Source organism: Lathyrus oleraceus, chromosome 5, assembly GCF_024323335.1.
Source record: "Lathyrus oleraceus cultivar Zhongwan6 chromosome 5, CAAS_Psat_ZW6_1.0, whole genome shotgun sequence".
Classification (NCBI taxonomy): Eukaryota; Viridiplantae; Streptophyta; class Magnoliopsida; order Fabales; family Fabaceae; genus Lathyrus; species Lathyrus oleraceus.
The window spans coordinates 361,428,182-361,437,475 of NC_066583.1; the positions used below are offsets into that span (position 1 = coordinate 361,428,182).

The 9,294-nt window shown below is 41.9% G+C and overlaps 1 long non-coding RNA gene across 1 annotated transcript; it reads left to right on the plus strand.

Moving 5' to 3' along the window:
* The first annotated feature begins 3,820 nt into the window (after nucleotides 1-3,820).
* On the plus strand, nucleotides 3,821-5,263 carry LOC127079080 (uncharacterized). The gene is made up of 2 exons (XR_007787897.1): nucleotides 3,821-3,931; nucleotides 5,025-5,263. It is a non-coding gene; the product is annotated as an uncharacterized LOC127079080 (long non-coding RNA).
* Nucleotides 5,264-9,294: the final 4,031 nt, after the last annotated feature.

Below are 9,294 nucleotides of genomic sequence, written 5' to 3' on the forward strand. Positions count from 1 at the left end.
TCCAGCAGGTACATAGGATATCTCATGTTAAGACATCACACATGACATCTTGTGAACACTCTTTGTTTTACCAAAATTGCTGCCAACTCTTAGAATCAACAGGTGGAATTCAAGGTCTCCCTTCTGAGTTCCTCATTGCTCAAGCTACCGTGTATGGGAAGGCCATGAGTCAGGATGCCTTTGAGGCCATATTTGTGCTTCTCATCTATGGGTTAGTGTTGTTCCCTAACATCGACAAGTTTATGGATGTGAACGCTATTAGGATTTTCTCTACTCTTAATCCCGTTCCGACTCTGTTGGGTGACACTTATTTCTCTTTGCATATGAGGAATGCAAAGGCTGGTGGTGCCATTGTGTGCTGTTTGCCTCTGTTGTATAAGTGGTTTATTTCTCACTTACCACAGACGGTCGCCTTCAAGGAGAACAAGGGATGTCTACGGTGGTCCACGAGACTTATGTCTCTCACTAATGATGATATCTCTTGGTAAACCGTGCGTATGATGGTGTGCAGATTATCGACTCTTATGGTGAATTCTCCTATGTACCTCTTCTTGGTACATCGTCAGCTTGGGTTCCCCCTAAAGGATAAACCCAATAACATTTTGTTAGAGGGTGTGTTCTTTCAGGAGGGTAAAGATCCCCAAGGCTTGAAGGGCAGAATGGTCCGCGCTTGGCTCAAGATTCATAGGAAAGAAGGAAGGAGTTAGGTCCTAAGAATTGTGTCACTTTGGAGCCTTACACTGCTTGGATTAGGAAGAGAGCTTCTGAGTATCTTATGTCGTACGAGTATCTGAGACCTACACCCTCGGTTGTGGTTGGGCCTTCAACCCTCCCTGACCAAGGAGTAGAGGAGTTGAGAGACAAAAACCGTTCACGTGCTTGGATCCGTGAACGAGAAGAGTTGCTTCAGCAGATTAAGGAGAAGGATGCTTTGATTGAGTTTCTCGAGCATCAGGTCATTGATGATCCTAATGATGCATGGACTTCTCTACTTCCTCAGTATTCCAAGTTTTGGAAAAGGAAGTACGATTGACTCGCCAAGGAGAAGGCAGATATAGAGGTAGCCTTTGAGGAGGAGGTGAAGAGGCTTCGTGCATCTTATCTTCCTGTGTCCCGAGCTTTAGATGATTTTTTCTAGGGATCCATAGGATGAGTATTTTCCTTTTTCTCTTGTATTAGGTTACCAATGTTGTACTTCTTTATATATATATATATATATATATATATATATATATATATATATATATATATATATATATATATATATATATATATATATATATATATATATATATATATATATATATATATATATATTCCAGATATTATTGATGAGATGTTTCCATATGTGATAAAAATGTAATATTTCCCAAAATTTGCAAATAGAACTCTAAAGTTCCTCTGAAATAAAAACAAATCATATGCACAAGCATTGCATGCATCATGTGCATAAGCAGGTTTTGCTCCAGGCTTCTTGTCCTATGGTCTAACTTTGTGTTCTTCATTTATTTTGAAGACAAGCTGACTCACCGGTACTACACCAGAGCCAACTCTTCAAGACTGATGAATCATTTGGAATAAGAGAACCGCGAGCTAAAAGAGGAAGTAGCCAGATTGACTGGCCTGATGGAGTCATTCTTAGCCGCTCAGAGCCAGTCTTCTCCAACACCCTCAACTCCTCCCCAGAGGACGGTCATTTTTGAGATCGTAACTTCTATTGTGCCTGCTGCAACAGCTCACTTTGCACCATCTATGCCAGCTGGGTTCCCTTGGGGAATGCCCGCCAACTTTGTGCCAGAGGGTTTTGCTCCAAATCTTGCTTCACTGTCGGCATCTAGCCCGGTCCTTTCAGTGCCACCTCCTGTTGTGCACACTTTACCAAGGGTTGAAGATACCATCTATCATTCTGAGCCATCTGAGGGCCCATACGTTTATGAGAATATGGATGACATGAAAGACCAATTCCTTGAGCTTCGCAAGGAACTGAAGACTTTGAGGGGGAAGGACCTCTTTGGTAAGAGTGCTGCTGAGTTGTGCCTTGTGCCCAACATGAAGATCCCTATTAAATTCAAAGTGCCTGAATTTGAGAAGTACAAGGGAAACACATGCCCTCTCAGCCATCTTGTGATGTATGCTCACAAGATGTCGACACAAACTGATAATGATCAACTGCTCATCCACTATTTCCAGGACAGTCTATCCGGTGCCGCTCTCCGGTGGTACATGGGTCTGGAAAGTTCGAACATCCGCTCTTTCAACGATCTTGGCGAGGCCTTCGTCAAGCAATATAAATACAATGTGGATATGGCTCCTGATAGAGACCAGTTGAGGGCGATGTCCCAGAAAGAGAAATAGACATTCAAATAATACGCCCAGAGGTGGCGCAGATTGGCAGCTCAGATAGTGCCACCCTAGAGGAGAAAGAGATGACCAAGATCTTCTTGAAGACCTTGAGCTCGTTTTATTACGAGAGAATGATAGCCAGTGCTCCTTCAGATTTCACCGAGATGGTGAATATGGGGATGAGATTGGAAGAAGGGGTCCGTGAAGGATGCTTAACTAGAGATGAAGGCTCTTCAGCAAAGAGATATGGAAGCTTTGCAAAGAAGAAGGAGGGAGAGACGCATGCTGTGTCTTCCAATGTCAAAAGAAGACCCTCTATGAAGAGGAAGATTGCTCGCCCAGTCAATAACCAGCATCAGGTGGCTCATATAGCACCCGTTTTCAGGGAGGCTCAACATTATTAGCAACCACAAACTCAGCAATATCAGCAACAAAAACAACGTCCTCAACAACAGGCCTACCAGCCTCGAAATAACAACAACAATGTCAGCGCCAGCTATGAGAGGAAGAGGGTCACCTTTGATCCAATTCCGATGACTTATGCTGAACTCTATCCATCTCTGATCGATAGAAAGTTAATCACTCCGCGAGACCCTCCCGTTGTACCTGCTAACCCCTAGTGGTGGTACAAGCCTGAGCTTCATTGTGTGTATCATTCCGGTGCTCCCGGACACGACGTAGAGAATTGTTATCCCCTGAAGACCAAGGTGCAAGACCTTGTGAGAAGTGGGATTATGTTTTTCGAGGACGTAGGTCCGAACGTAAAGAAGAACCCATTGCCCGAGCATGGGAAGTCTGTTAATATGGTTCAGGGCTGTCCTGGCAAGTACAAAGTTAAATATGTCAGCCATATCCGACAATCGCTGGTTGAGATGCATCGCTTGCTGTGTGATTATAGCCATTATGAGCATGACCATGATAGATGCAGAGTCTATTCTGTCAATCAGAGAGGATGTCGCCAGGTGCGTAGAGACGTTCAAGAGATGTTGGACGAAGGAGTCATTGAGATCCTTCAAAATAGAAATGTTGACGAAGATGCTCTCGAAGTCAACGTGATTTCTCCAGTATTCCGGATACCTGAGCCTGTTGTCATCAAGTATGATGGTAGCAAGCAGAAGGTTTCTCCAGCTCTGACTATCAAGCCAGCCGGGCCTGTATTGTACTCCTCCGAGAAGGCGGTTCCTTATCGCTACAATGTTGTAGCAGTGGAAAATGGGAAAGAGGTGTCCCTGCCCTCTTCATCTGTCGTTAATATTGTTGATGTTAACGGTTTGACCCATAGTGTAACACCCCGAATAAAATAAGAGAATTATTTAAATTAAGTTAATAATATATTTATTAATTTAGTTAAATAAATTGAATTATTGGATTATTATTATTATTATTATTTGGAATAATAATTATTGCAAAATATATAAGTTGGAATAAGAAAAAAAAAGGGTTTTCATTTTTTTGGTAAAGAGTTTTCACGTGGAACAGAGAAGCGGCTGAAAGGTGAAAAGTGGAGAAAGGGCAAAGAGGAAGAGCTAGAGAGCAAAGGTTGAAGAACGGAAAAGCTTGAAGCTTAGAGATTGCCGGATTAACTCAGGTAAAGGGGGTTTATCGTCGTTTAATGGGTATTATAGATTAACATGTAATGGGTAGTGATAAACCGTTGAATTGACCCTAATGGGTATTATAGATTAACATGTGATGAGTAAACTGTGTTTAAGCTGTAATTGAATCGGTAATTGTGTGAGTCGTGATTCCCCGAACGTATAGTTTTTACGGAAATTGAATCGGAGGTCCGGAAGTCCTCCAACGGCGGAAAATGCGGAGAACTCTGCATTCTGCCTTGTGTTAGCGCAGGAACTGCTGTTTTGTCTGCGTTAACCGGTTAACCCAGGGCGTTAACCGGTTAACACTGTTATATTTTGTGAAAAGGTGCTGTTTTTCCTGCGTTAACCGGTTAACCCAGGGCGTTAACCGGTTAACACTGTTGCGTTTTGCCAGAAAGTGTGTTTTGTCCTGCGTTAACCGGTTAACCCAGGGCGTTAACCGGTTAACACTGTTGGAAATTAGAAAAATTGATATTTTTAATGTTGTGAACCTAATTGGTGATTGGCCTATTATAGTTAATTGTGATAAGTAATTTTGTTGGATTTATGTTATGAAGTGTTGATACAAGTATGTTGCTGAGTTGTTCCGTGTACGGAAAGTTGTTGAAAATACTGAGTTGTAGGCTTGGTGAGCCAAAGTTGATTATAAGTTGATGTTGTTGAAAATATTGTTGTATTGCTATTATTATTATGTTGTCGACAGTTTAAAGTCGTGTATGCCATGTACATTCATATGCATTAAGTCGGAGCTTTGCTCACACCACGTTGGCCTGGATTGGCAAATTTTAAGTTGAAAGTTGAAGGCTTATGCCTTGATGCCCAATAAAATGGCAATGATTTAAGTTGGGAGTTTTACTCCGAATGGTACCACATGCATGACGAGTCGAGTCTCATTAGAGTTGCATTTTGTTGGTTGTTGTATGAATATTTAATTTAATTGAGAAGTGGTGTTTGTGTTGATATTGAGTATGATGTTTGAGTTGATGTGCCGTTACTGAATGTGTTAAATTACTTAACATGACATGATATTTTATAATGCTTATTATATCGATTGAGGAACTCACCCTTACAACTATTTTTCAGGTAACGAGCGGTGATTGAGTAGAAGCTAGTGCTTGGAGTCTAGTGTAGTCTACTTAGAGGGTCGTGCTCTGATAGATGTAACATCGGGACGGGATGTTTTAATTGTTTTTTGTTGGTTGTTGAACCTTTTTACCTGTAATATGTTATATGTTTCGAATGGTTAGTTGATTTCTATCCGCTGCGAATTATGCAAGAAAATGTTATTTTGATTAAATAAAGAGCATGACAGTTATTATGGTGTGAAGTAGTTGTGTGACACCCTTGGTGCATAATTACTCTGATATATATTTGTTGTTTTTATTAAATATTTGGGGTATTTTAGAAGGGTGTTACACATAGCGGTCGTGTATTTTCAGCCCCGTTGAAGCCTCAAGTTGATGCTCGAGGAAGTGTTGATGATGATTTTGTTGAACGCCCGATTGGGAATGTTGTGAGCACTCCGAATCCGGCACTTGTTGCTAAGCCCTCCTCTACGTTGAAAACTCCTGCTTCTGCTGGCCCGAGTGGCAATACGAAAGAAGACTGTGATGAGATGCTAAGGCTCATCAAGAGAAGCGAGTACAACGTTGTAGACCAGCTTCTACAAACTCCATCCAAAATATCTGTGTTATCATTGCTTTTGAATTCAGAACCACACCGAGAGGCTCTGCAAAAGGTGTTGGATGTGGCGTACGTAGATCATGATGTCCCGATAGAACAATTTGATAGCATTGTTGCAAACATCACCGCTTGCAACAACCTGAGTTTTTGTGACGCTGATCTCCCCGAGGAGGGAAGAGACCACAACTTGGCATTACACATATCTATGAGCTGCAAAGATGACGCCATGTCCAATGTGTTGGTGGACATCGGGTCATCATTAAATGTATTGCCGAAGACCACTCTCGTGAAGTTGTTGTATCAAGGGTCTCCCATGAGGCAGAGTGGGGTAGTTGTGAAGGCTTTCGATGGGTCTCGCAAAATTGTGATTGGTGAAGTTGATCTCCCAGTCAAAATCGGACCAAGTGATTTCCAGATTACCTTCCAGGTTATGGATATTCACCCATCGTATAGCTGTCTCCTAGGCAGACCATGGATTCACGAGGTTGGCGCCATGACATCCACCCTACACCAAAAACTGAAATTCGTAAAGAACAAGAAGCTGGTGGTGGTAAGGGGAGAAAAGGCTTCCTGGTTAGCCATTTGTCTTCCTTCTCATATATAGATGCTGAGGATGAAGTTGGAACTCCCTTCCAAGATTTATCTATTGCTAAACCTGTTGAGAGGAGAACTTCTTCATTTGCTTCCTACAAAGATGCGAAGTTGGCCATTGAGCATGGTGCAACTGCTGGATTGGGGCAAATGATTGAGTTAGAAGACAACAAGTCCCAGGCTGGCATAGGCTATTCTTCTGGGGTCTTCAACAAGCAAGGTTTGTTCAAGAGTGGAGGTTTCATCCACACTGGTCAGGACGAAGAGGTTGCTGCCATTCTGGAGGACGAAGAGGATTCTGGCAATTTCATTATCCCTGGAGGGATCTGCAATAATTGGGTCGCTGTGGATATTCCAACAGTTATCCATAAGTCAAAGTAATGTTCATTGTGTTTGAAAACCCTTCTCCCATGCCAAAAGGAGAAGTGATGACATTGTTGGCGCATGAATGCAATGATACTTTCATTCAATAAATTCATGTTAAATGTTTGTTTTTCCAATTATTTTCCCTTTTCGCTTTTTGCATGAAATTGGTGATCACATAAAACCCTAAAAAGACAAAATAAAATCAATCTTTTCATCCGCATAATGATTTGCTTTGTTTAAATTCTAAAATCTCTTTTATATCCAAAATTATTATACAGGTTGATCAAACCCATTGAACATAATGATCCAACACCATCTCCCAACTTTGAATTCCCTGTATTTGAGGCGGAAGAAGATGATGTTGAAGAGATTCCTGACGAGATTACCCGCCTACTTGAGCATGAAGAGAAGATCATTCAGCCGCATCTTGAGAATCTGGAAACAGTCAACTTGGGGTCTGAAGATTGTGTACGAGAAGTAAAGATTGGGGCACTCCTGGAAGAATCTGTTAAGAAGGGGTTGATTGAATTGCTACGAGAATATGTTGACTTCTTTGCCTGGTCATATGAAGACATGCCTGGTCTAGACACTAATATTGTGCAACATTTCCTACCTTTGAAACCTGAGTGCGTGCTTGTGAAGCAAAAGCTCAGAAGAACTCATCCTGATACGGCAGTGAAGATCAAGAAAGAAGTTCAGAAGCAAATTGATGTGGGGTTTCTGGCGACTTCTACGTATCCTCAATGGGTGGCTAATATTGTGCCTGTGTCTAAGAAAGATGGAAAAGTCTGGATGTGTGTGGACTATAAAGACTTGAATAAAGCTAGTCCGAAAGATGATTTCCCTCTACCACACATTGATATGTTGGTAGATAATACAGCTAAATTCAATGTCTTTTCATTTATGGACGGATTTTCCGGATATAATCATATTAAAATGGCACCCGAGGATATGGAGAAGACAACATTCATCACACCTTAGGGAACATTCTGTTATCGAGTGATGCCCTTCGGTTTGAAGAACTTCGGAGCCACGTATCAACGAGCTATGACTACCTTGTTTCATGATATGATGCATAAGGAGATCGAGGTATATGTTGATGATATGATCGCTAAGTCAAGAACGGAAGTTGAGCATGTAGAGCCCTTGTTGAAGCTTTTTCAGCGTTTGGGGAAGTACAAGCTTCGTCTGAATCCCAACAAGTGTACATTTGAAGTCCGTTCCGGCAAGTTATTGGGCTTTATCGTTAGTGAAAGAGGTATTGAGATTGATCCTGCCAAGGTCAAAACAATACAAGAGATGCCTGCACCTAGAAATGAGAAGAAAGTCCGAGGTTTTCTTGGCCGTTTGAATTACATTTCCAGGTTCATATCCCACATGAGTGACACATGTGCGCCGATATTCAAGCTCCTCCGGAAATATCAATCCCATGATTGAACCGAGGATTGCCAGAAAGCTTTTGACAGTATTAAAGAGTATTTGTCTAAGCCTCCGATCCTGTCTCCGCCTGTGGAAGGAAGACCATTGATTATGTATCTGACAGTTCTTGAAGACTCAATGGGTTGTGTCCTTGGTAGCAGGACGAATCAGGAAAGAAAGAGTATGCCATTTACTATTTGAGTAAGAAGTTTACTGATTGTGAGTCTCGATACTCGATGCTTGAGAAAACATGTTGTGCTTTGGCTTGGGCTTCTAAGCGCTTACGCCAGTATATGTTGAATCATACGACTTGGTTGATATCCAGAATGGATCCAATCAAGTATATCTTCGAGAAGCCTGCTTTAACAGGGAGGATTGCCCATTGGCAGATGTTGTTATCCGAGTATGATATTGAGTATCGAGCTCAGAATGCTATTAAAGGTAGTATCTTGGCTGACCACTTGGCACATCAACCAATAGAGGATTATCAGTCAGTTCAGTATGACTTCCTAGATGAGGAGATTCTGTATTTGAAAATGAAATATTGCGATGAGCCTACGCTCGATGAAGGGCCAGAGCTTGGTTCCCGGAGTATGGTATTTGATGGCGCTGTAAATCAATATGGAAATGGTATTGGGGCAGTGATTATTACCCCTCAAGGCACACACCTTCCTTTTACAGCAAGGCTAACTTTCAAATGCACGAATAATATGGCTGAATATGAAGCTTGTATTATGGGATTGGAGGAGTGCATTGATCTAAGGATCAAGCATCTTGATGTATATGGTGATTCGGCCCTCGTTGTTAATCAGATTAAGGGTGAATGGGAAACGAATCAGCCTGGCCTCATCCCATACAGAGATTATGCGAGGAGGATTTCAACTTTCTTTACTGAGGTCGACTTCCATCATATTCCTCGAGATGAGAATCGGATGGCAGATGCTCTTGCCACGCTTGCTTCTATGATTGTGGTAAGACTTTGGAATGAAGTCCCCAATATCACTGTGATGCGCTTGGACAGACCAGCTCATGTATTTGCAGTAGAAGAAGTAAAAGATGATAAGCCATGGTATTATGACATCAAGTGTTTCCTTCAGAGCCAGATTTACCCGCCTGGGGTATCCGTGAAAGATAAGAAGACTCTGAGGAGATTATCAGGAAGTTTCTACCTCAATGGTGATGTGCTTTACAAGAGGAATTTTGACATGGTGTTGCTCAGATGTGTGGATAGACACGAAGCAGACCTGTTCATGACTAAGGTCCATGAGGGTTCGTTTGGTACTCATTCCAACGG